Source organism: Callorhinus ursinus, unplaced genomic scaffold (assembly GCF_003265705.2).
Source record: "Callorhinus ursinus isolate GAN/ISIS: 27379988/994484 unplaced genomic scaffold, GSC_fseal_2.0 scaffold10, whole genome shotgun sequence".
NCBI classification, from domain to species: domain Eukaryota; kingdom Metazoa; phylum Chordata; class Mammalia; order Carnivora; family Otariidae; genus Callorhinus; species Callorhinus ursinus.
This window is the reverse complement of record NW_027397072.1, coordinates 26416244-26439287: the sequence shown is the minus strand read 5'-3', so window position 1 is coordinate 26439287 and position 23044 is coordinate 26416244. Positions and strand designations below refer to the sequence as shown.

At 37.1% G+C, this 23044-nt stretch overlaps 1 protein-coding gene across 6 annotated transcripts in view; it reads left to right on the top strand.

Moving 5' to 3' along the window:
- MEMO1 (mediator of cell motility 1) overlaps window positions 1-23044 on the top strand; it is a 119127-nt gene that overhangs the window by 2099 nt on the left and 93984 nt on the right. For 2 of the 6 annotated variants that reach the window (XM_073897230.1, XM_073897229.1), the window contains exon 1: window positions 6497-6651. The exons of the other annotated variants lie outside the window; for them this stretch is intronic. The gene's annotated coding sequence lies outside the window, so the exon portion shown is untranslated. Of the gene's footprint in view, window positions 1-6496; window positions 6652-23044 lie in introns of those variants that run through there. 6 annotated transcript variants of the gene reach the window in all.

Sequence of the window (23044 nt, the reverse complement as noted above, 5' to 3'; positions counted from 1 at the left end):
TCCAGTCGCTCAACACCAAGCAGGTGCTGGAACTACCTAACGAATTAGATTAGGGTCTGAGCGAATTTAGTCTTCTGTCGACACTGTCTACAAACATTTTAGAGCTCTTTATGTAAGAAAGCCTACGGACTTTCCCTTTAATAAACGTTTTGTTAGGACGACTGTTTTCTGGGATTACTTTCAGGAGTCACATTTCTGGTAAGTTAACAAAGAAAGTTCCACTGTGATTCCTAGTAGTTTTCAGTCATTTGGTATTGCCTTATCAATAGCTGGACCTAACTTTAATGTGGATCGCATCATATTTCCTTTTGCAAATAGTTGGGTTGGGTAGTGACATGGTTTGTGAGACAACAAAGATTTGGAAGAAAATTCATTTCTCTGAAGTTACTAAACGGGCTCATAAATACATGCACTTTACTGACTTACTGAAGATTTGCTATGTTAAGAAGACAAAAAAGAATCATAATGATTGGATTTGCAAGCCTAACAGGTAGCTGTCGTTTTGTACTAAGCAAATGATATTTGGCTTTCCGTCATGGTCCTAAAGTACTTCATAAACATTTAATCAATTCCCACAGCCTGAGAATGTCAGTAAAGCTTTTCTTGTTTAACCTATGGGGATGTGCCCAAGACTCTGTACTAGCCAGTGGCAGAACAGGAATTGAGAAATGGGAGTCCCTGGCTCCTGGGCTTGTCCTCCATTAAGTGCATTATTAATATTCAATTTATCAATGCATAATTGTCTTTTCTGGGTTACAAGTCACTAAGCTGCTTCCTTCAATGTGTTTTGAAGGGTTAGAAAGTCTCAGTTTTCACTTTCATGGCCATCTTTTGATTTATTTCTTTTGGTTTTGTTTTCTATATCTTTCTAGAAGTGTTTTATACTTTTTTATGTAGTTTGCCTTGAAATTTGGGCAAATGATTCTGGAGGAATTTTTATAGATTCTTGAATATTCTTAGGGTAGTAAAATAAGACATGGTTCACACTGGACTTGAAAAGACGTCTTCAGTAATGTTCTCAATTATAAGAAGAAACCTTTAATCCAGCTCAAAACATTCTCTGATTACAGCTATTTATTAGTAGTGAATGAAAATGAACTATTTTCTTTTTCTTTTGGTGTAAGCACAATTTTTTTACAGTGTTTTATTAGTTTCAGGTGTACAGTATAGTGATTCAACAATTCCTAAAATGGACTATTCTCTTAAAAATTTGAAATGCAATCTTATTTCCCTAAATTCTCAATGAAATCAGTAATGCCATTTTGATAATGTGAATTGTTATAGAGAATGTTATTGTTAAAAAAATTCAAAGCATGTGTGGCGTGTGTGTGTGTGTCTATATGTGTGATTTTAAACTTAAGTAATAAGGGTGAATTTAAAGCAATGTAGTTGTAAAAGGTTATTTTGTATTTTAAAAATAAGTGAAGTAAAAATAGGTAAGTAAACTTTGACTTGGTCTAGTAACTTATTTAACATTATCCCAGTGTACCTACGTTGATAACACTGGCCATTGGAAAAATTTTACTTGTGTTATTGTTTCCCCTAGTGAACTAGCCCTAAAAACTTGAGTAATAGGAGAGACAGATGTGATTGTGGATTGTCATTCTATCCTTCCTACAGCATTCAGATCATGTCCATAGAATTAAAGTATTCGGTTACTGTTATAAGTAAGGGTGAAATCACATTTGCTTCAGTTACATAGCTAGCTCAGGAAAAAAAAAAGTGTGTGTGTGTAAGTATATATGTTACGTATGTATACACATGTAGGTCTTCACGTTTATTTATCTCTTGTTATATGCTAGATCTTTTGATAGAAGTATAAATTATTCCCTGTTCTCAAAGAATTTACAGTTTATTTGAAGTAAGTCATAAGACAGCAAATAAATTTTGGATAAATTGAGATAGTGTTTTTAGGAGTTCTGAGGATTATGGAATCACTTCAGGGTAGGATTTGAGTTGTGCTTTGAAGGAATGGTATTCAGGTAGGTTAGAGACTAGAAAAGAACATTGGGGAACACCACAACATACAGAGGCAAATAATGTAAGTAGGTCAATTTAATAAGAATGGAAGGTTCAGACTGGGGTATAGTTCTTGAGACTGGAGTAGTATGTTGGTGCTAGAGAGTACGGATGCCTATGAGTGCTATGCATCGTAGTGATTTGACTTATTCAGTAGGCAGTCAGGACTAAGGGAAAAGTTTCTGAGTAGGGAACTAATATGGGAGTAGCATTTTAATCTCCTAGGAAGGTTAATCCTCACTTCTTTACCTGTGTATAGCAGGGATCAACGAACTATGCCCACAGCCCAGATCCAGCCTGCGGCCTTTATCTTGGTCAAGTCTACTAGCTAAGAACGGTTTTTAATTTTCAAAGGGTTTAAAAAACAAGCATAAACCGAGAAGTGCAGTAGAAACCGCCTGTGGCCCATAAAGCCTAAAATATTTGTTATTTGGCCCTTTACAGAAAAATATGCTGACCTCTAGCATAGGCTAGTGGTTCTCAAAGTGTGATCTCTAGACCAGCAGCATAATGTATCTGTACTCTGTATTTTCTCTATATTTATTATAGCTTTTATTTCATTTCAGGCTCTTATTATCTTCTGTCAGGACAGTTATAACTGCGTCCTAACCAGCCTTCTTTCTGCCAGCCTTATCCTCCTTCAGTTCATCCTCTACATTGCTCCCTGAATAATCTGTCTGACCACTAATTCCTTTGCATAAATCTCACTGACCCATCTTGCCTGTTGGAAAAGGTCTGAGTTTCTTCATGACTTGGCATCCTCCTATCTCTTTGGCCAACTCCTTCTTAACCCCATCCCAGTGCTTGTTTTTACCATGTAGCCACTGCAATTGTTTCTTTAAATACACTGTGCTTTTTTTACTCAAGCTCTTTGCTCTGTTGGAATGCACTTTGCTTGGATAATTCCTACCCTTTTAAAGACTCAGGTGTTCATACCTCCACGAAGGCTGTCCTGATACCTGACCTCTCCCAGGCTGTTTTCACTGTTCCTTTTGTACTTCCATAATGTTCTATGTGTACCTCTGTACATTCATTTGGTTATCTGTATGTGTGGTTGTCTTCTTTTTTTTTAAGATTTATTTATTTATTTTAGAGAAAGAGGGAGACAGTGTGCATGTGAGTGAGGGGAGGGGCAGAGGGAGAGAATCTCAAGCAGACTCCCTGCTCATGACCCATGAGATCATGACCTGAACCGAAACCAAGAGTTAGATGCTTAACTGACTGAACCATCCAGGTGCCCCCCTGTATGTGTGGTCTTCTATAAGGTTAAGAACTCCTTGAGGCTAGGAACAATGTCTTGCTCATTTGGTGTACCTTAAGTACTCAGCCCAGATTTTGTACATAGTAGGTATTCAATTAGTATTTGAGTGAATGAATGTTAAAGTGCTTGGCATAAAGTAAATAGGAACAAAGATATTGATTATTTCAATCCTTAAGAGCGGTGGCGGTGATAAAGGACCATTGCTAGTTAAATCTCTGAGTATAGTATGGGTGAAGAATGTTGCTGGTGGGAAAGGATTAGAAATCCTGAATCACCAGTTGGGACCCCATTTTATCTAAGATTTTTAAAGAAGTGTGACATTCATATAGGAAAGTGTGCAACTAGATGAATTTTCACAAAATAAGCACATTTATATAATCAGCACACAGCTCAAGAAACATATCAGTACTGGAATCCCCAACCCTTACTGTGTTCCTTGTATTCTAACAGTAGAAAAGTTTTGTCTGTTTTTGAACTCTACGTGAAATAGAATCATAAAGTATATCTGAATTTGAGCTGCTTCTGCACAGCATTACAATTACGAGATTAACACTTATTGTGTTGTAGTTTGTTTCTTCTCATTGCTGTATTCTGTTATGTGAATATACCATAACTTATCCATTCTACTGTCGGTGGACATTTGGTTGTTTTGTCGAAAGGAACATATTTATGTATGTATGTAGGCTGCATACCCAGTGTGGGCATGGAGCCCAATGCAGGGCTTGAACTCATGACCCTGAGATCCAGACCTGAGCTGAGATCAAGAGTCAGATGCTTAACCGACTGAGCCGCCCAGGTGCCCCTGCAATGAACATTTTTGTACTTTTTTTGGGGGGGAACATGTATATGCATTTTTATTGGTTATATACCTTAGAGTGGAATTATTGAGTCATGGTTATGGTATGTTCATTTTTAGTAGATTCTGCTAAAGTTTTGGAAAGTGGTTTTTACAAATTTATACTCCTACCACCAGTGTATGAGAGTTCTAGTTGTTCTGCATCTTTGTCAGCACTTATTATTGTCAGTCTTTTTATTTTTAGTTATTCTGGACTGGTGTGTAATGGTATTGCATTATAGTTTTAATTTTATATTCCTGATGACTAATGAGGTTGAGCACCTTTTCATATTAGGGACCCCGTATTATTGCCCATTTGGATTTCTGGTTTTGTGAAGTATCTGTTAAGCCTTTTGCCCTTTTTCTATTAGGATGTTTACTTTTTTCGTATCGATTTGTAGTTCTTTACATATTTTGGTTATAGTCTTTTTGGGTATATGCATTGCAGGTATATTCTACTCTGTAGCTAGCTCTTTCAGGATCTTGGTGTTTTGGTGAATCAAAGTGCTTAATCTTAAAGAAGTCGTTTATCAATTGGTTAGTGCTTTTTTGTTTCCGTTTATGAAATCTCTGCCTGTATCAATGTCATGAAGTTACTTTTCAATGTTTTCTTTTAAAAGCTGTCTTTACCTCTCATGTTTAGATCAAGAATTCATTTAGTTGATAGCTGTATGTGTATGGAGTAGGTACATGACATAAATTTTTTTGTTGAAGTAAATGTAGATACAGGAAAAGTATACAAGTGTACAGTTTGATAAATATTCACAAATTTAACATACTCTAACCTGCCCTTTAGATCCAGAAATAGAACATTTTCAGCATCCCAGAAGAATACATTACATTTTACTGTTTTTGAAATTGGTTTATCTAAGTTAGCTATTTGTATCCAAGTATGTATTTAATGTGGGGGCTCCTCCCCCCAAAAATGGTTGTTATATTGGTGGTACATCTTATAATTACTGGTGTTCTAGAATTGAGGAAATATATCAAAGTCAAATGATTTCAAAGAACATTCTTGAAATGTTTGTATGATCTATATCTTAATTGCACTTTTACTTTTTGAGTTGTTTTCATTCATTTTGCCATATTTCTAAACATTTAATAAAATATATCACGGTTCTGTAGTTGGAAAACCACAATTGTTTTATTTTTGTGATATGTGCCTTGATTTTCAAGTGTCAAAATACATCCCCGTGTGTGAGAAATTGAAAAACTGACTAGTAAAAATGTTCTTTGAAGAAGAGAGATTATATAATATTTAGTTTTAAAATTAACATTTTTAGGGGTGTCTGGGTGGCTCAGTTGGTTAAGCGTCTGCCTTCAGCTCAGGTCATGATGCCGGGGTCCTGGGATCGAGCCCCGCATCGGGCTCCCTGCTCCGCAGGAAGCCTGCTTCTCCCTCTCCCACTCGCCTTGCTTATGTGCCCTCTCTCGCTGTATCTCTCTCTGTCAAGTAAATAAATAAGATCTTTTTAAAAAAATAAATAAAATTAACATTTTTAGGTTATTAAATACGGTGTTTTGTATGCTGATTTTTCTTTGCATTTCATCCTGCTGTTTTACTTGGAGAAAGGCAAGACAAAGGAAGAACAAGTTTAATAGGCAAACTATTGAGATTATTGCTTGATTACCTCTGGCTCTTTCTCACTTTCCTTCTTTTTTCTCATATAATTTCCAAATCAAAATCATCTTCTTTCCTAATCCCATGGTGTAGTTTGTATATATCTGTTTTTGGATTTTTGTCCATTTGAAAGACCAAGATGAATAACAAAAATGTCCTTCATTAAGCTTATTCCATAGGTACATTACATATATTCGTATATAAGCTGTAATCCTCAAAAGGACGCTACAAGGTTGGTATTATCTCCATTTATGGATGTGGAAACAATGACTCAGAGAGGTTGAGTAACTTGTTTAAGGTGTAGTAAGTGGAAGAGTCAACTCCAGGGAGCCAGTCTGACTCCAGAGAGGTATGGTGAGATATACTCTCCCAAACATTGAACTTTTCTGTTCCATCTCAGGTTTTTCCTCAAACTTTTGACGTTTAACTCACACTTGTATATAATTTATGGTTTATAAAGCATTTTCTCATGTATTTTTGACTTTTGCAATAATCCTGTGATTAGGTATAGGATAGGTAAGGCAGTCTGGGCTTTAATCCACCCCCTCCTTGCTATCTTATTGATGAGAAACTAAGACTTGGAGGAGGCTAAAATTGTCTGAGTCATGCTACTGGTAAATGGTGAGCTAGGATTTGAACATAGGACTTCCGGCTGAAGTCTGTGTTTTGTGTTTTTTTTTAAAGATTTTATTTATTTATTTGACAGAGACAAAGCGAGAGAAGGAACACAAGCAGGGGGAGAAGCAGGCTTCCCGCTGAGCAGGGAGCCCAATCCTGGGCTCGATCCCAGGACCCTGGGATCACGACCTGAGCCGGAGGCAGACGCTTAACAACTGAGCCACCCAGGCACCCCTGAAGTCTACTGTTTTTTCTATTTGTAGTGCATCTGGAGTAAGAGAGAATTATTTGGAATCAGTAAGCATCTCTATAATTGATAAGTAAATATCTTAGATTATAAAATAATAAAACTGTGACTAAAAACACTTATGAATATTGAGTATTATTCATAGAATATAAATACTGACAAAGGATTTTTTTTTTTTTAAATTAGGCTAGTCCCAGGATTTGATTTGGGTCTAGCAAAACTTTTTTTTTAAGATTTTATTTATTAGAGAGAGAGAGAAAGAGAGAGAGCAGAGCATGAGTAGAGGGGGGGCAGGGCAGAGGGAGAAGCAGACCCCCTCCGAGTGGGGAGCCTGATGCTGGGCTCAATCCCAGGACCCTGAGATCATGACCTGAGCCTAAGGCAGACGCTTAACCGACTGAACCACCCAGGGCCTGGCAAAACTTGACACTTCTGGAGAGGCTTTATTTACCATTCAGTGATTCAGTATTGAATAAACTGAGTTCTGTGTGAAAGGTACTGCTCTAAGGACTAGTTTTGTGCAGGAGATGAAACAGACAAAAATCTCTAGAGTGTATGTTCTATTTGGAGGAGACAGACAATAAATAAGGTAAATAAGTAAAATATATAGTATGTTAGATACAGGAAAGTGCTGGGGAGAATTATAAAGCAAATAAAACAGAGCTTGCTGGTGTGTAAAGAATTTTTAAGGGTGGAGAGAAGTTTGCAATTTTTAAATAACATTGAAATTTTAAGTAACATTAAATAACTTCACTTGAGTGACATTTGAGTGAAGAATGGAAGTAGATGAGAGAGTGAGCCTTGCATTCTAGATGATTTTAGGGGCCAAGATAATTTTAGGCTGAGGGTACTGCAAGTTCAAAGGTCCTGCGGCTAAAGCAGGCTTGGAGTGTTTGAGGAACAGTGAAGAGTCCTTTGCAACTGGTATGAAGTGACCTGGGACAAAGTAGTGTGATATGAGGTTAAAAGTACAAAAAGAAAAAAAAAGTAAATGGCTGGAGCAGAGGCACAGAGGTTTTGTGGTCAGATAAGTCTTGAAGACCATTGTAAGGACTTTTCTTGAGCAGCTTTTGGAAGGTTTTGAGCAGCTGATGACATGATCTAATTTAGATTTACTAGAATCACTTGACTGCTATTTTGGGACTTGGGGAGTGGTGAAGGCAGTGGCAAGGGCAGAACTAGAGAGACCAGTTGAGAGGAAAGCAGTAATGAAGTGAGAGATGATAAAGGCTTGGATTGAGTAATAGCCGTGGAGGTGGGTAAGAAGTGGTTGGTTACTGGATAGAGTTTGAAGGTAGAGCTGAAAGGATTCGCTGCCGTACTTGAAAGTGCAGTGTGAGAGAAAGACAGGAGTCACGGATATTTCTTAAGGTTTATCCCTTAGCAATTGCAATAATGGAGTTGCTACCATCTGAGGTAGGGAGGACTTAGAAAAATATTGGGGGAGGCAGGTTAGGAAGTCAATTTGGTTTGCTAAATTTTAAGGTGTTTACTATACAATCACGTGGGTACATGAGCCTAGCCTGGAGTTTAGGGGAGAGGCCTAGATTGGAGATGTAAAATTGGGAATTATCATTATATAGATGGATGGTTTTAAAGCCAAGTACCTGGGTGAAATCACCACAAGAATGAGAATAGCTAGAAAATAGTTCATGACCTGAGCCTTAAAACATTTCCAACCTGAAGAGGTTGGGGAGATGAGGGAGATCACTTAAGGAAGACAGATTAAGCATCTCATTAGGTGGAGAATAAGATATTGTGGGAGCTAGGTAAAGAAAATGCTTAAAGAGGTCTCAGCACAGTTTATATAGATTTGCCTGGGTGTTTTTTCTTTGACATACACATTTAAGTCTGGTCTAAGCTGCTCTGGTCTTCGACATCTTTTATGGTTACCAGAGCTTCCTAACTGATTGCCTAGTTTCCATTCGTTCTTTACACAGCAGAGAGAGGGTGATCTTCTATTTTTTAAAATTTTTAATTAATTAATTTTTTAAATTAACATATAATGTATTATTTGTTTCAGGGGTATAGGTCTGTGATTCATCAGTCTTACACAATTCACAGTGCTCACCACAACACATACCTTCCCCAGTGTCCATCACCCAGCCACCCATCCCTCCCACCCCCCAACACTCCAGCAACCCTCAGTTTGTTTCCTGAGATTAAGAGTCTCTTACAGTTTGTCTCCTTCCCTGGTTTCATCTTGTTTCATTTTTTGAGAGGGAGATCTTTTAAATACGCGAAGGAGATAATATTCTTTTCTCAAAACTCTCCCCTCATACTTAAAATCACATTCAGAATTCTTCCTGAGGTTTAGAAGGTCTTTCATGCTCTGACCTCTGCTGCTTAACTTTCTGATTTCATGTCCTACCACTTACCCTTTATGCTGTTCCAGCTGTTCTGGCCCCCTTACTGTTTCCCAAATATGTCAAGTTTATTCCTGCCTTAGGACTTCTGCAGGTACTTCATAAGATTGGCTAGTTCTGGCTGAGTAGCCAAGGAAGGGATCGTTTTATTGATCCCCTTATTTTGCTAGTTAAAACTAGGAGGAGAAATAGGAAGAGGTGAAAATGGGTGGGATAGCTTTTCCCAAAGTGTTCTGAGAAACAGTAGTCCCTGGAGATGCCTTTGCAGAAAGGCTTTATGGTCAAATAAGTTTAGGAAATGTTGCATCTGTTTTTCTCACTTGGGCCCAGACAACTAACAATAGACTTGTTTTATGGCTCATTACATGGTCTGTCTTGGTGAATGTTCTGAAAATAATGTATGTTCTCTGTAGTTTTGGGGTGGAATGCTTTCTAAATGTTAATTAGGTTAAGTTGGGTTATTGTATTTAAATCTTTTATATTCCTATTGATTTTCCTTATTATTTATGTTAATTCCTGAGAGCAGTGTTAAAATTTCCAACTATAATTCTGGATTTGTGTATTGTTTCTTTTAGTTTTGTTGATTTGTTGTTTCATGTATTTTGAATCTCTGTTATTTGATGTACATGTTTGAGTTTGTTTCTTGAATTGACTGTTATTAGGTATGTTCCTCTTTATATCTGGTAGTATTTCTTGTTCTGAAGTGTTTCTTGTTTTATATTAATAAAGCCAGGCCAACTTTTTCCTGGTTAATGTTTGCATGGTACATGCTTTTCCATCTGGGTCAGGGGTCACCGAAACTACCTTCAGGTTTGATGATTCCTTAGAAGGACTCATAGAACTCAGAAAAGCTGTTATATTTACAAGTATGGTTTATTACAGAGAAAGGATGCAGATTAAAATCAGGGAAAGGAAAAGGTGCATACAGTGGTGTACCAGAGAAAACAAGTGTAAGGGTCCAGTTGTCCCCTCAGTGGAGTTGCTCTGACAGTGTTTAATTCTCTCATCAGTGATGCATGACAACAAGAATGAAGTCCTGCCAGCCAGGGAAGCTCACCTGGGCCTTGGTATCCAGGGTTTTTTTTTTTTTTTTTTTAATAATTTTTTATTGTTATGTTAATCACCATACATTACATCATTAGTTTTTGATGTAGTGTTCCATGATTCATTGTTTGTGCATAACACCCAGTGCTCCACGCAGAATGTGTCCTCTTTAATACCCATCACCAGGCTAACCCATCCCCCCACCCCCTCCCCTCTAGAACCCTCAGTTTGTTTTTCAGAGTCCATCGTCTCTAATGGTTCGTCTCCCCCTCCAACTTACTCCCCCTTCATTCTTCCCCTCCTGCTATCTTCTTCTTTTTCTTTTTTTTCTTAACATATATTGCATTATTTGTTTCAGAAGTACAGATCTGTGATTCATCAGTCTTGTACAATTCACAGTGCTCACCATAGCACATACCCTCCCCAATGTCTATCACCCAGCCACCCAATCCCTCCCACCCCCCACCACTCCAGCAACCCTCAGTTTGGGTATCCAGGGTTTTTATTGGGTGGGGTGGGGGGGGAAGGGTGTGTCAGTCTTTTAGGCATGGAGCAAGGTTGTGACTTATCTCAACTAATCAGTCTCCAGCCCTTCTGTCTTTTGCAGAGCTCATAGTGACACAGTGTGGCCCAGGGTACCAGGAAAACAAAAACAGGCATTTACCATAAATCATATTATTAGTGTGAACTATCTAGCAAGGCCTTAGATATACAAAGATACTTTTTTTTATTGTGGTAAAATATACATAGCATAAAGCTTTCTGTCATACCAATTTCTAAGTGTACATTCATATAACTTGCAACTATGACCGACATCCATCTCTGGTATGTTTCCCCAACTGAAAGTCTATACCCATTAAATCCTAACTCCCCATTGACTCCTCTCCTCATCTCCTGGCAACCACTATTCTACTTTCTTTATCTATGAATTTGCCTATCCTTGTGTCTCAGTTAAGTGGACTCATACAATGTTTGTCCTTTTTGTCTGGCTTACTTCACTTAGCATGTTTTCAAGGTTAATTCATATTGTAGCATATATCAGAATTGTATTTCTTTTTAAGGCTGAATAATACCCATTGTATGTATATACCATATTTTGTTCATTCATTCATCTATTGATGGACAGTTGGGTTGTTTGTACCTTTTGGCTTTGTGAATAGTACTGCTATGAATGTTGGTGTATAAGTATCTGCTTGAGTCCCTGCTTTCAGTTGTTTTGGGTATCTATCTAGGAGTGGAATTGCTAGGTTATATGGTAATTCCATGTTTAACTCTTTGAGGAATTAGCAAACTGATATCCACAGCAGCTGCACTATTCTACATTCCTACCAGCAATACTCAAGGATTCTACTTCCTTTACATCCTTGTGGACACTTGTTTTTTCTTTTTTTTTTTTTTGATAATAGCCATCCTAATCAGGGTGAAGTTGTATCATTATGGTTTTAATTTGTATTTCTCTAATGACTAATGATTTTTTTTAAAAGGTTTTATTATTTATTTGAGAGAGGAGAGAGCACACATGAGCATGAGGTGGTGGGGGGAGAGAATCTCAAGCAGATTCCCCACTGAGTGAGGAGCCCATTGAGGGGCTTGATCTTAAGACCCTGAGATCATGACCTGAGTCAGAATCAAGAATTGGATGCTCTACCAACTGAGCCACCCAGGTGCCCTGCATTACTTCTTTTAGCACTTTATAAATATTCTATTGAATTTTGGCTTGCACAGCTTCTGAGAATTCTGTGATTTTTTTTTAATATTTGTTTCTCTCAACACGGTGGTTTTTCTTTTTCTGTGGTTGCATTAAGACTTTTTTTTAACTTATTACCATTTTCTTCGTATTTTATCGTCATGTATGTGCCTTTGAATAATCTGAGTTTATCCTTTTTGGGATTTGCCAAGTTTCTTGGATCCATGGGTTATAGTTTGCAGCAAATTTAGAAAAATATTCTTCATAATCATTGTTACCTCAAATACTTTTTCTTTTTACCCCCTTTGTTTTCTAGACTCCAGTTAAAAGTATGTTAAATAGCTTGATACTGTCCTATAGTTAATTGGGAATTATTTTTTTCCTTTTTTTCTCTGTGCTTCCTTTTGGATAATTTTTTTTTTTTTACTTTGTTTTCAAGTTCACTGATTTTTTTGTCTTGTGCAATACTTGAATTTGCTTTTAATTTCATCAGTGACATCTTTTAAGTATAAAAAAGTTAATAAAATAGCTGCTAGTTTCACCTGAATATTTTCTTATTAATTATTTATTCCTGTTTTGGGTTTTTCAGATGATGAATTTATTTATAGTTTTAAAAAACATTTCTGTATTGTGTCCTAGAAATCAGATTGACTAATGCTTATTCTTCTGGCATAAGTTTTTAATTGCTAGCAATACTGTTTTGCCTCAGAGCTAATAAAAAGAGTAAGCTTTTTTTTCTTTTTTTTCCCCCTGGGATCAGGGCAACCTAGAAATTGAAAATACATGTGAATTGTAGCTTAATATTGGTTTAGGATTATTTTCTTTTAAATTAAATTAAATTATAAATTTAAAAATATTGTGAATACATTCAGACGTTTTAAAAATTAAAGGATTAAGAGGCTCAATACTATGCCACCCCTATATGTTTCATATTCCCCTTCTCTTATAGGTATGTGCTTTTTTCAATTTCTTGAGTGTCCATTGTTTTGTTAAGCATATACAAGCACATATGAATATATTATCATTTCCTATACCTTTTCAGCAAATACTGTAGTATATTATATAATTGTTTTATACTTTTTGTACTTAACAAATTTAATAATTTTTTTAAAGATTTTATTTATTCATTTGAGACACAGAGATACAGAGATAGAGAGAGAGAGAGCATGAGCAGGGAGAGAGGCAGAGGGAGAGGGAGAAGCAGGCTCCCCGCTGAGCCAGGAGCCCAATGTGGGGCTCTATCCCAGGACCCTGGGATCATGACCTGAGCCGAAGGCAGATGCTTAACCATCTGAGCCACCCAGGCACCCCACAAATTTAATAATTTAGGGTATTTTTGTGTTGTAACATGGAGAAACATTATTCTACCTATCACACCTTCTTTTTTGGTTATTGCTTATTCTGGTTCTTCAAAGGAAGATAGTTATGGTGCATTCAGTAAGGTGACCCAGAGTTGAATAGCTAAATAAAGTATCATTAGATGTCCAGCAGTTATTTTCAAACTTTTCAGTGTCAGAGTCCCTTTATACTCCTCAAAATGGTTGATTACCTCAGCTTTTTAAAAAAAATGTGAATTTATCAATATCTGCCAAATTGGAAACTAAAACTGAGAAACTTTAAAAATATTTACTTTTAATTTATTTAAAAAAATAATAAAACCCATTACATGTTAATATTAATAGCATTTTTAATGAGGTAACTTTATTTTCCAAAACAAGAAAAATATGAGAGATTGGCATTTGTTACATTTTTGCAAATATCTTTAATGTCTAGCTTAATAGAAAACAGCTGGAGTCTTATATCTGTTACTGCATTCATTTTGTTGTGATACATTGTTTAACCTGAACCATATCAAGAAAATCTGGCCTCATACAGATATGAAATTGGGAAAGGGCAAAGTATTTTAGTGGACTTTTCAGATAATTGTGGTTATCCTTTTATGATATTATACTAAAACTAAAGTTGTTTTAAAAAAAATTTTTTTTTAAAGATTTTATTTATTTTTTTGAGAGAGAGTGAGCACAAGAGGGGCGAGGGTCAGAGGGAGAAACAGACTCCCTGCTAAGCAGGGAGCCCGATGGGGAACTCGATCCCGGGACTCCATGATCATGACCTGAGCCGTCGCTTAACCAACTGAGCCACTTAGGCGCCCCTAAAAATTGTTTTATTGAAATACAGTTGACATAGGATGAATTATACATATTTAATATACTTGTGAGACTGTCAGCATCAAGATGGTATGCTTCTAAAGGCAGTTTTAGAAAGATTAATTCCAATGTGGAATTTGAAATCCTAGCAATGAAGCTTTTTTTTCTTCAAAGATTTATTTATTTATTTGAGAGAGAGTGTATGTGAGAGAGTGAGAGACTGTACAAGTGGGAGGGACAGAGGGAGAAGGAGAGAAAATCTCAAGCAGACTCTGCGCTGAGTGTGGAGGCCAACGTGGGGCTCAGTCTCATGACTTGGAGATTGAGACGTGAGCCAGAACTAAGAGTCGGACACTTAATTGACTGTGCCATCCAGGTGCTCCAGCAATTAAGTTTTTATACTGTTTTCATTAAGATCTGTCTGTCTTCCGCTTAAAGTGGATCTTTCATCCGTGCAGAATTTTATAACACTATGCATTAGTCATTTGGAAAATATTTGTTCCTTGGGATATGCAGATCTTGCAAATGCTTACACATTTTATCATTCATCGTTAAAGAATCACATTTGTTAATATCACCATTCTTATCAGAAAAGTCTATTTGACTTGGGAAGCTTTTAAGCCCGTAATGGTAGAAACAAATTTTGCAAAATTTCAGTTTTCTCAAAGCTTGAATTCATAGATATACTGACAGTTGTTTTCCTTGATGTGATAGGCTCACTGTTGATTTTAAAGGAAATTCTGCTAAATATCCAGGGTTCAGTAACCATTATTTGTCAGTTATTCCTTCAAGAAAAATGGTGTTCCATAAAAATGGCTAGGTCAGCTTGCAACTCAGTCATGTAAGTGTTTTCCTTTGAGACAACTATCATGCTTTCCATTTCAGCACACAGAATATTGAAAAGTGTGTACCCGAGGGTTGGGATATAATAAACTGTGTAATATTTATAGCTGTAGCTCATCAAAGACTTTCCTAAATGGAAAGTGGCTTTTTTTTTTTTAAAGTTTGTTGAGTGTGTGGTGGTAAACACTGTAATGACTGCTAATATTGTTTAGTGCCATTGCTAATAAGATCCTTAGGAGTTGGGGCACCTGGGTGGCACAGTTGTTTAAGTGTCTGCCTTCAGATCTGGTCATGATCCCGGTGTCCTGGGATCCAGCCCCGTGTGGGGCTCCTTGCTCGGCTAGGCGCCTGCTTCTCCCTCTCCCTCTTCCCTTCCCCCTTGCTCATGCTTGCATGCACTCTCTCTCAAATACATAAAAAAACTTAAAAAAAAAGATGCTTAGCAGTTTTTTTTTTTAATTTTTTTATTGTTATGTTAATCACCATATATTACATCATTAGTTTTTGATGCAGTGTTCCATGATTCATTGTTTGTTCATAACACCCAGTGCACCATGCAAAACGTGCCCTCCTCAATACCCATCACCAGGCTAACCCATCCCCCCACCCCCCTGCTTAGCAGTTTTACCTACTTTTGAACCATCAAAGTAAATGCCAATACAGTGAAAGAAGCAAATAATATTTTTAGTATTATGAAAATGGTTTTAACTTGGTGGACCTTCTGAAAGGGTCTTGGGGATCCCCAGATATCTGCAGATGTTACTTTGAGAACTGCTGGTTTATAGAAATCCTTAATTTTCCCTGGCAATTGTATTAACCCCCCACCCCCAATTCTCTATTGTAATGACTGTCAATCTTACTGTTTATCTTCATACACACTGTCCCCCCCAGTATACCCTGTACTATATTATATACTCCTACCAGTAATTACAGTGGCTCATTTTGGCCTGATTTTCAAGAGGACAATGGTATAAGTGGTTCTGATATATTTCTTCTTTCACCTCTGTGGTGAGGGATTATTGGAAACCTGTTGAATTAGAATTGCTGTTAAGTGGGACCCAGATATCTGCATTTTTACCATACACCAAAGGTGGTTCTAATGTGTAACACAGAGAACTACTGCTTTGAGACTTTCTCAGAGTATAAGAAAGTATCGCCATTACCAGTTTTGTATTTATTGCTCAGAGTGAAGGGTGACGTCACGACCATGATCATCTTTGTGTCTCTGGCACCCAGAGCAGCATCTGGCTCACAGCAGGAACTCACTACATGCTTTATGAATGATTGGATGATTAGTCTGACTACCTGGTTATGTTGTTATTTGTCTAATACTAACTTGCCAAATATATGATGACAAGGTTAGCTTTAAATTATGTGTTTAATTATATTTCTTAGTGTGCTTACTTCACAAGAGTATGTTTTAGAACCTAAAAACCAAGGAAATCAGATGTGACTATACTGCTTCAATGATTTTCTTTTGTATTTGTATTTAAGCTTCTGCTTATAGGTAGCCTACATGATTTGGCTTATTCCTGCCTATCATACATTATCTTTTGTCATTCTCACCCTTGTTTACTAGGATTCATGGAACTGGTAATTTTTCCTTCTTGATTCCTTTAACATGGTGAGCTCTTTACTCAGGGCTATTTTACTTGCTATTCCCTCTTCCTAGAAATTTCTACCCCCAAGTCTTTTCTTGGCTCTTCTTACTCTGCATGTCTCAATTCAGTTGTTAGATATTTGAGGTGCCTTCCCTACCTTTTTCTTTCTTTCTTTTTTTTTTTTAACTCTGTCTTCCTAGGGCATCTGGGTGATTCAGTCTGTTAAGCGTCTGCCTTCGGCTCAGATCATGATCCCAGGGTCCTGAGTTCAAGCCCCACATTGGGCTCCCTGCTCAGCGGGAAGCCTGCTTCTCCCTCTCCCTCTCCTCCCCCCTCACTTGTACTCTCTTTCTCTCAAATAAATAAAATCTTTAAACTGTCTTCTCTACTAGACAGAATGGCTACAAAGTAATAGTTCTGTTTGTTTGGTAGCATTGATCACAATTTGAAGTTACTTTGTTTACCTATTTACTGTCTGCCTCCCTTCTCTATAATACACACTCCCTGAGAACATAGACCTGCCTGCCTTTTCTATTGTTGTCTCCCCAGTGTCAGAAATAGTCTCGGTGTGAAATAGGACTATTTTGTAAAATTCATTAAATAAATGAATGAAGAGATTATGTAGAAGAAAATTATTTTGGTTATTCAATATATATCTTAAACTGAATAGAAAAGGTAATGGCTTATTTATTTGTTTATTTATTTATTTATTTATGATAGAGAAAGAGAGAGACTCTTAAGCAGGCTCATGCTCAATGTGACCCGACGCAGGGCTTGATCTCATGATGCTGAGATCATGACTTGAGGTGAAATCAAGACTTGTACACTTAACCAACTGATCCATCCAGACACCCTATATATTTATTAGTAATTAAGGACTTTATGTGAATAACTTTGGCTAGGTTAAGTGAAATATCACATACATATTTGGGGTTTCTGGTTTATAAAATTGCCTGTAGAGTAGATGGAGTAGAATTTTTTTTTATTTGTAAATAGGTATGATTCTAAACAGTTGTTAAAACCAGCATAAGAGAAAATAACAGTAATTTTTGGTGGGAAATATGTAAATAAATAAGGTAAAACCTTTGCTGTTGGGGCATCTGGGTGGTTCAGTCATTAAGCATCTGCCTTCGGCTCAGGTCATGATCCCAGGGTCCTGGGATCAAGCCCTGCCTTGGGCTCCCTGCTCGGCGGGAGGCCTGCTTCTCCCTCTCCCGCTCCCCCTGCTTGTGTTCCCTCTCTCCCCATGTCTCCATCTGTCAAATAAAAACAACAACAACAACAAAAAACAAACCCTTGCTTTATAACCATCCAAGAAGTCTTTTGGTTTAGGTATTTTAGATGAATTACTATTTTCAGCATTACAGCTTTTATTTTAGGGATTTGGAAATATATGGAATATCTTCTATTTTCTTTTTTTTTTTTTTTAAGATTTTATTTGAAACAGAGAGAGAGCAAGTGAGCATGAGAGGGGGAGAGGGGCAGAGGGAGAAGGAGAAGCAGACTCCACGCCAAGCAGGGAACCTAATGTGGGGCTTGATCCCAGGACCCTGAGATCATGACCTGAGCCACCCAGGTGCCCCAAATATCTTCTATTTTCAAAAACACATGCCATATCTTCTTTTTTCAGTTTATTGAGGTGTAGTTGGCATATAATGTTGTGTAAGTTTAAGGTATACAACGTGATGATTTGATACCTTTATATATTGCGAAGTGATTACCACAAAAGCTAGTTAATATTTACCTCACATCATCGCCATTTCCTTTTTGTGGTAACATTTAAGATTTAGTCTCTTAGCAGTTTTCAAATATACAGTACAATATTGCTAACTGTAGTCACCATGCTGTATATTAGATCACCAGGATCTAATATACTATAAGATGTATATACACATCTTATAACTGGAAGTTTGTACCTTTTGCCTGACCTCTCCCCATTTCCCAGACCCTCCAGCTCCTGGCAGTCATCATTTCACTCTGTGTTTCAATGAGTTTGATGTTTTTGGATTCCACATATAAGTGAGATCATACACTATTAGTTTCTCTGTCTCACTTGTTTCACTTAACATAATGACTTTAAGGTTCATCCATGTTGACACAAATGCTAGGATTTCATCTTTTTTTATGGCTTAATAATATTCCATTGCATATATATACCACATTTTCTTTATCCAGTCATCTCATGATGGACACTTAAGGTTTTTTCCACATCTTGGCTATTATGAATAACGCTCAGTGGAGAAATGGGCCTCTGGCAGCATCCTACACAGCTGGGGAAGCTGAGTAGTCATTCATATCCTTTCATTTTCCCTCATGGAAAAAATCATGGGCAGAGGGGGTTTCTCTTGGTACTGAGCTGTGCTGCTTTGGGCTATAAGTGACATGGGAAAAGTCAGACTGTTCCTCTTACACTCTTTAGTGCATCCAGACTTATTATTTTATTTTGCTCCAGTGATATGCTGGAACTTCTCTGCTGGGCTTCTAGACTTCCACAAAAGTTCTCTTATCCGTGAGTGATTGTGTAAGACACTCTTCTCCAGGAGCGCTCATACTGTGGCCAAGAGAGACTGGAACAAATTTGTGGACCACTGCAGGGTCCACAGCCAGAACTGAGGTCTGTATGCCTGTTACTCAATGCATGGGTGGATAAGAATCCCCATGGGTCTGTTGGCATGTGGTGCTGGATATCACAGCTCTCACTAAGGGACTTTATTTCATGGATGCATGATAAATTGATCTGTTGAGTCACTTAGACTCTTCTCGGAATGTGGATTCTGGTTTGTTTTTTTTTTTAACCTTAACAGGTGATTCTGATGAATACTTCTGCTCTAGTGCTTTGCCATTAGGTGATTCAGGGTTGGCTTCTCCATTGGTGATGTTGACTAACATAAACTGTGAAAAGTAGAAGGGAGGGAGCTGTTTAGTCGGACACAGGTTAGTTTAGCTAGTCTCCACTTCTGCTTTGTGTAGAATTCTTCAACTCCTGAGGCTATCTGTTGGCCAGCCTATAAATTGGCTTTTCTTGAGTTCAGACCCCCATTCCTGATTTAGTCAGCTGTGACCAGATTGGAAGGCTCATAAGATATCAAGCGTTATATTACTTACTATACTTGGTACTTGCCTTTATATTTGACTGTGGTGAAGAGGTAATATAGAAGTGACTAGGGGAGAAATTAGTATAGGATAGGGATTAGAGGAAGCTTTTCTGTGGGAGTAAAAATTAAATTGAAATCCCAAATGCTGTGAAGCTCTCAGGGAGAGAGATTTCCAGTAAGAGAGAATATGTGGCTGAATTATAGTGAAGAATGTTGGAGAAGACTAGGACTACATCATATACATTCTTATAGGGCTGGTTAAATGGTTTGGGTTTTATTCTAGTTATAATGGGAAGCTCTGTGAAATGGCAGAAAGAACTCAAAAAAATCTGATCAGGCATTAAAATGTTTATGATAAACATTGAAGAGTAGTGGTTTGAAAATAAAAGAAGTTCTTAAAATATTTTAAAATTCCATTGCTAATGTGAATTTTAACATTAATATAATCATCATTTTTCAATTCTTAAATTTGGAAGTTTTTAAATAACTGAGTTAAGACAGTTTGTATTTTAGACTTCTATACAGTCTAGTTACCAGTTTGTCCATCTGACATAGTAACAAATGGTTGTTTTGTACATATCAATTAATCAGGAAGTATTCACTAAATACATGGTAGTGTCTCACTAAGAATTTTGGGAAGTAGAAGATAAGTACAAATGAACCCTCACCGAAGTTCAGATGGGCATATGCTGGGGCTTCTGGATTCTAGTGAATGATTATAGCCAACATTTATTGAGTCTTCGCTATATGTCAGGCATTTGCACTTGCATTTCTCTTTTAATACAACAGCCCATGTAGACTGTTGAATCACAGACCTGTACCTCTGAAACAAATAATACATTATATGTTAAAAAAAAAAAAAAGAAGAAGATAGCAGGAGGGGAAGAATGAAGGGGGGGAAATTGGAGCGGGAGATGAACCAGAAGAGACTATGGACTCTGAAAAACAAACTGAGGGTTCTAGAGGGGAGGGGGTGGGGGGATGGGTTAGCCTGGTGATGGGTATTAAAGAGGGCACGTACTGCATGGAGCACTGGGTGTTATATGCAAACAATGAATCATGGAACACTACATCAAAAACTAATGATGTAATGTATGGCGATTAACATAACATAATAATAAAAAAAAAAAGAATACAACAGCCCATGAAAAAGCTGAGGCTTAGGTTATTCAGGGTCACAGTGTTGGTGCCAGTGTTCCAATCAGCTTGATCCACAGTTGGAGCTCTTAAGTACCATTCCATATTGCATCCCATACAAAGTAGCTTTTAATAAATTAATATCTTAGATTATTAAACATATATATTTGTTTCAAAATAAAATGTTAGGGAATCATTTAACTTGTAAAACATTTTGTTGTGTGGAGTTTCATGGTATAAGATCGATAAAAGCATGATAATCATAAAGAATTCCCAAATATGTCAAGTTTTTAGCCCTGCATGTTGTATAAAATATACAGTGCACATGCTTTAATATGCTGTCTTGTAATTAAAACACATTTTCAAGCATAAGAATTTTCAGTGGTTATCCATTGTCTATATGGAAAACAAGCAAACTTTAAAAAAATTTTTTGAGGATAATAATATTTATTATCTCACAGTTTCTGTGGTTCAAGAATCCATGTGTGGCTTAGCTGGCTCCTCTGCGCAGGGTCTCCAAGCAAACTCCTTAATGTCAGCTTGAAGGGTTACTTACTCTTGCTCCCCCCTTCTCAATTATGCAGGCTTTTGTTTCATGCAACTGAGATGGTCATTTCCACATTTGTGCTTTTGTTCATAGCTTCCTTCTGTTTGGAAATACCCTGCCATCTTCTGCTTTTCTGGTTCTACTTTAAGACCTAAGTTAATTATTTTTCTTCCTGGCACTTTTCTTTCATCTGAACTCTTAAATCCCTCATTAGGCACTGTATTTTTATCCTACCTTGTTTTATTTGGCTATTTCCTCAACTGGATAAACCTCTTGATGGAAACGGCTGTCATTGGTACCTTTTTGTAGTTTGTGTCTTACACACACAAAGAGCTCAGTAACTGCTTGCTAGTGAAAAAGATAATAAAAAGCCATATATGCAATGTCAGTAATGTTTTTAAGTGAACATTTCATTTTGTTCATCTTGTCTCATAAATCTTAAGTTTAAAATCTGAAAACTTATATTCTTGTAGAAGATTTTAGTGTGTAATTTCATGAAGAAATGAAAGGTTGGAGCTCTAAATGGGGAAAAAAAGGTATGTTATATGTCAGTCTATATAAATAGCAAGAATATGATCATAGTAATTAATATTTTGAGTTTTTTGGTCTTTTTTCTTTTTTCTTTTTATTTAAGATTTTTTTATTTATATTTTGACAGAGAGAGACACAGCAAGAGAGGGAACACAAGCAGGGGGAGTGGGCGAGGGAGAAGCAGGCTTCCCGCTGAGCAGGGAGCCCGATGCAGGGCTCGATCCCAGGACCCTGGGATCATGACCTGAGCTGAAGGCAGACGCTTAATGACTGAGCCACCCAGGCGCCCCTCTTTTCTCTTTTTTTAAAGCAGCCTCCACACCCAGTGTGGGGTTCAAATGCAGATCCTGAGATCAAGAGTCCCATGGTCCACCAATTGAGCTAGCCAGGCACCCCAATATTTTGAGTTTTTAGAAATGGATATTTCCTTGACACTTGATATATTTAATTAATGATCAGAACAGTTTTCTTGCATACTCTATATTGGTTTGAAAACATTCATTATAAATTTGACTTATATTTATTTTTTTAAAGAATTTTATTTATTTGACAGAAGAGAGGGAGGTGACAAGCAGGGGGAGCAGGAGAGGGAGAAGCAGGCTCCTTGCTGAGTGGGGTGTCCGATGTGGTGCTTGATCCCAGGATCCTGGGATCACAACCTGAGCTGAAGGCAGCCACTTAATCAACTGAGCCTCCCAGGTGCCCCTGACTTACATTTCTTTCTACATTTGGAGCATATATGGAGAAAGCTTTTAAATTCACCTTGTTTATGTTCTTCATTAGTGTTTTTCTTTCAACTCTGTTTAGACATTTTAAACTTCCTGTGAGAATTTACTTTCTCCTTTGCCACTTTATCTTTCCCCTACTCAGTGTTTTATTGAGGAACACTAATTTCAGGAGACACATTTATTGAAAGTAATTGAAATTAACTATATTAAGAGTCTAGAATGAACTTAAACTTACCTTGTTCACATTTTATGGGCCACTTGAAGAGAAAGTGGTTTGTAGGTGCAGTCCAACTTTTCGGACATGGTGGTTCTTTTTAAATTACCTCCATATATTTTTAATATAGGGGCACATATTTTTTAGTGCATTTTAGAAATTTGGCTTGTTAGTGACCCCTAATGCTACATCATTATAATGTATATGTTTCACATTATTTTCAGCATTAAAAATTTTTTTTATTCTTATTTTTTTAAGATTACATGGCCATGCAACTTGTTACTAGCATAGCCCTGACCAATGTTTTCATTCTAGGGCTCTGTTCACAAGATTCTTTTCTGAGACAGGTAGCTTTTTATACTATTGGATTGACATTCTCCACAACTTTTGGAAATTCACATGGATAAAATGATATCGATTGTGGACCCTGAACCATGAATGTTTCTCTTATGGCAAAAACAAAACAAAACAAAACAAAACATTTAGTATTAGATACTACCCAC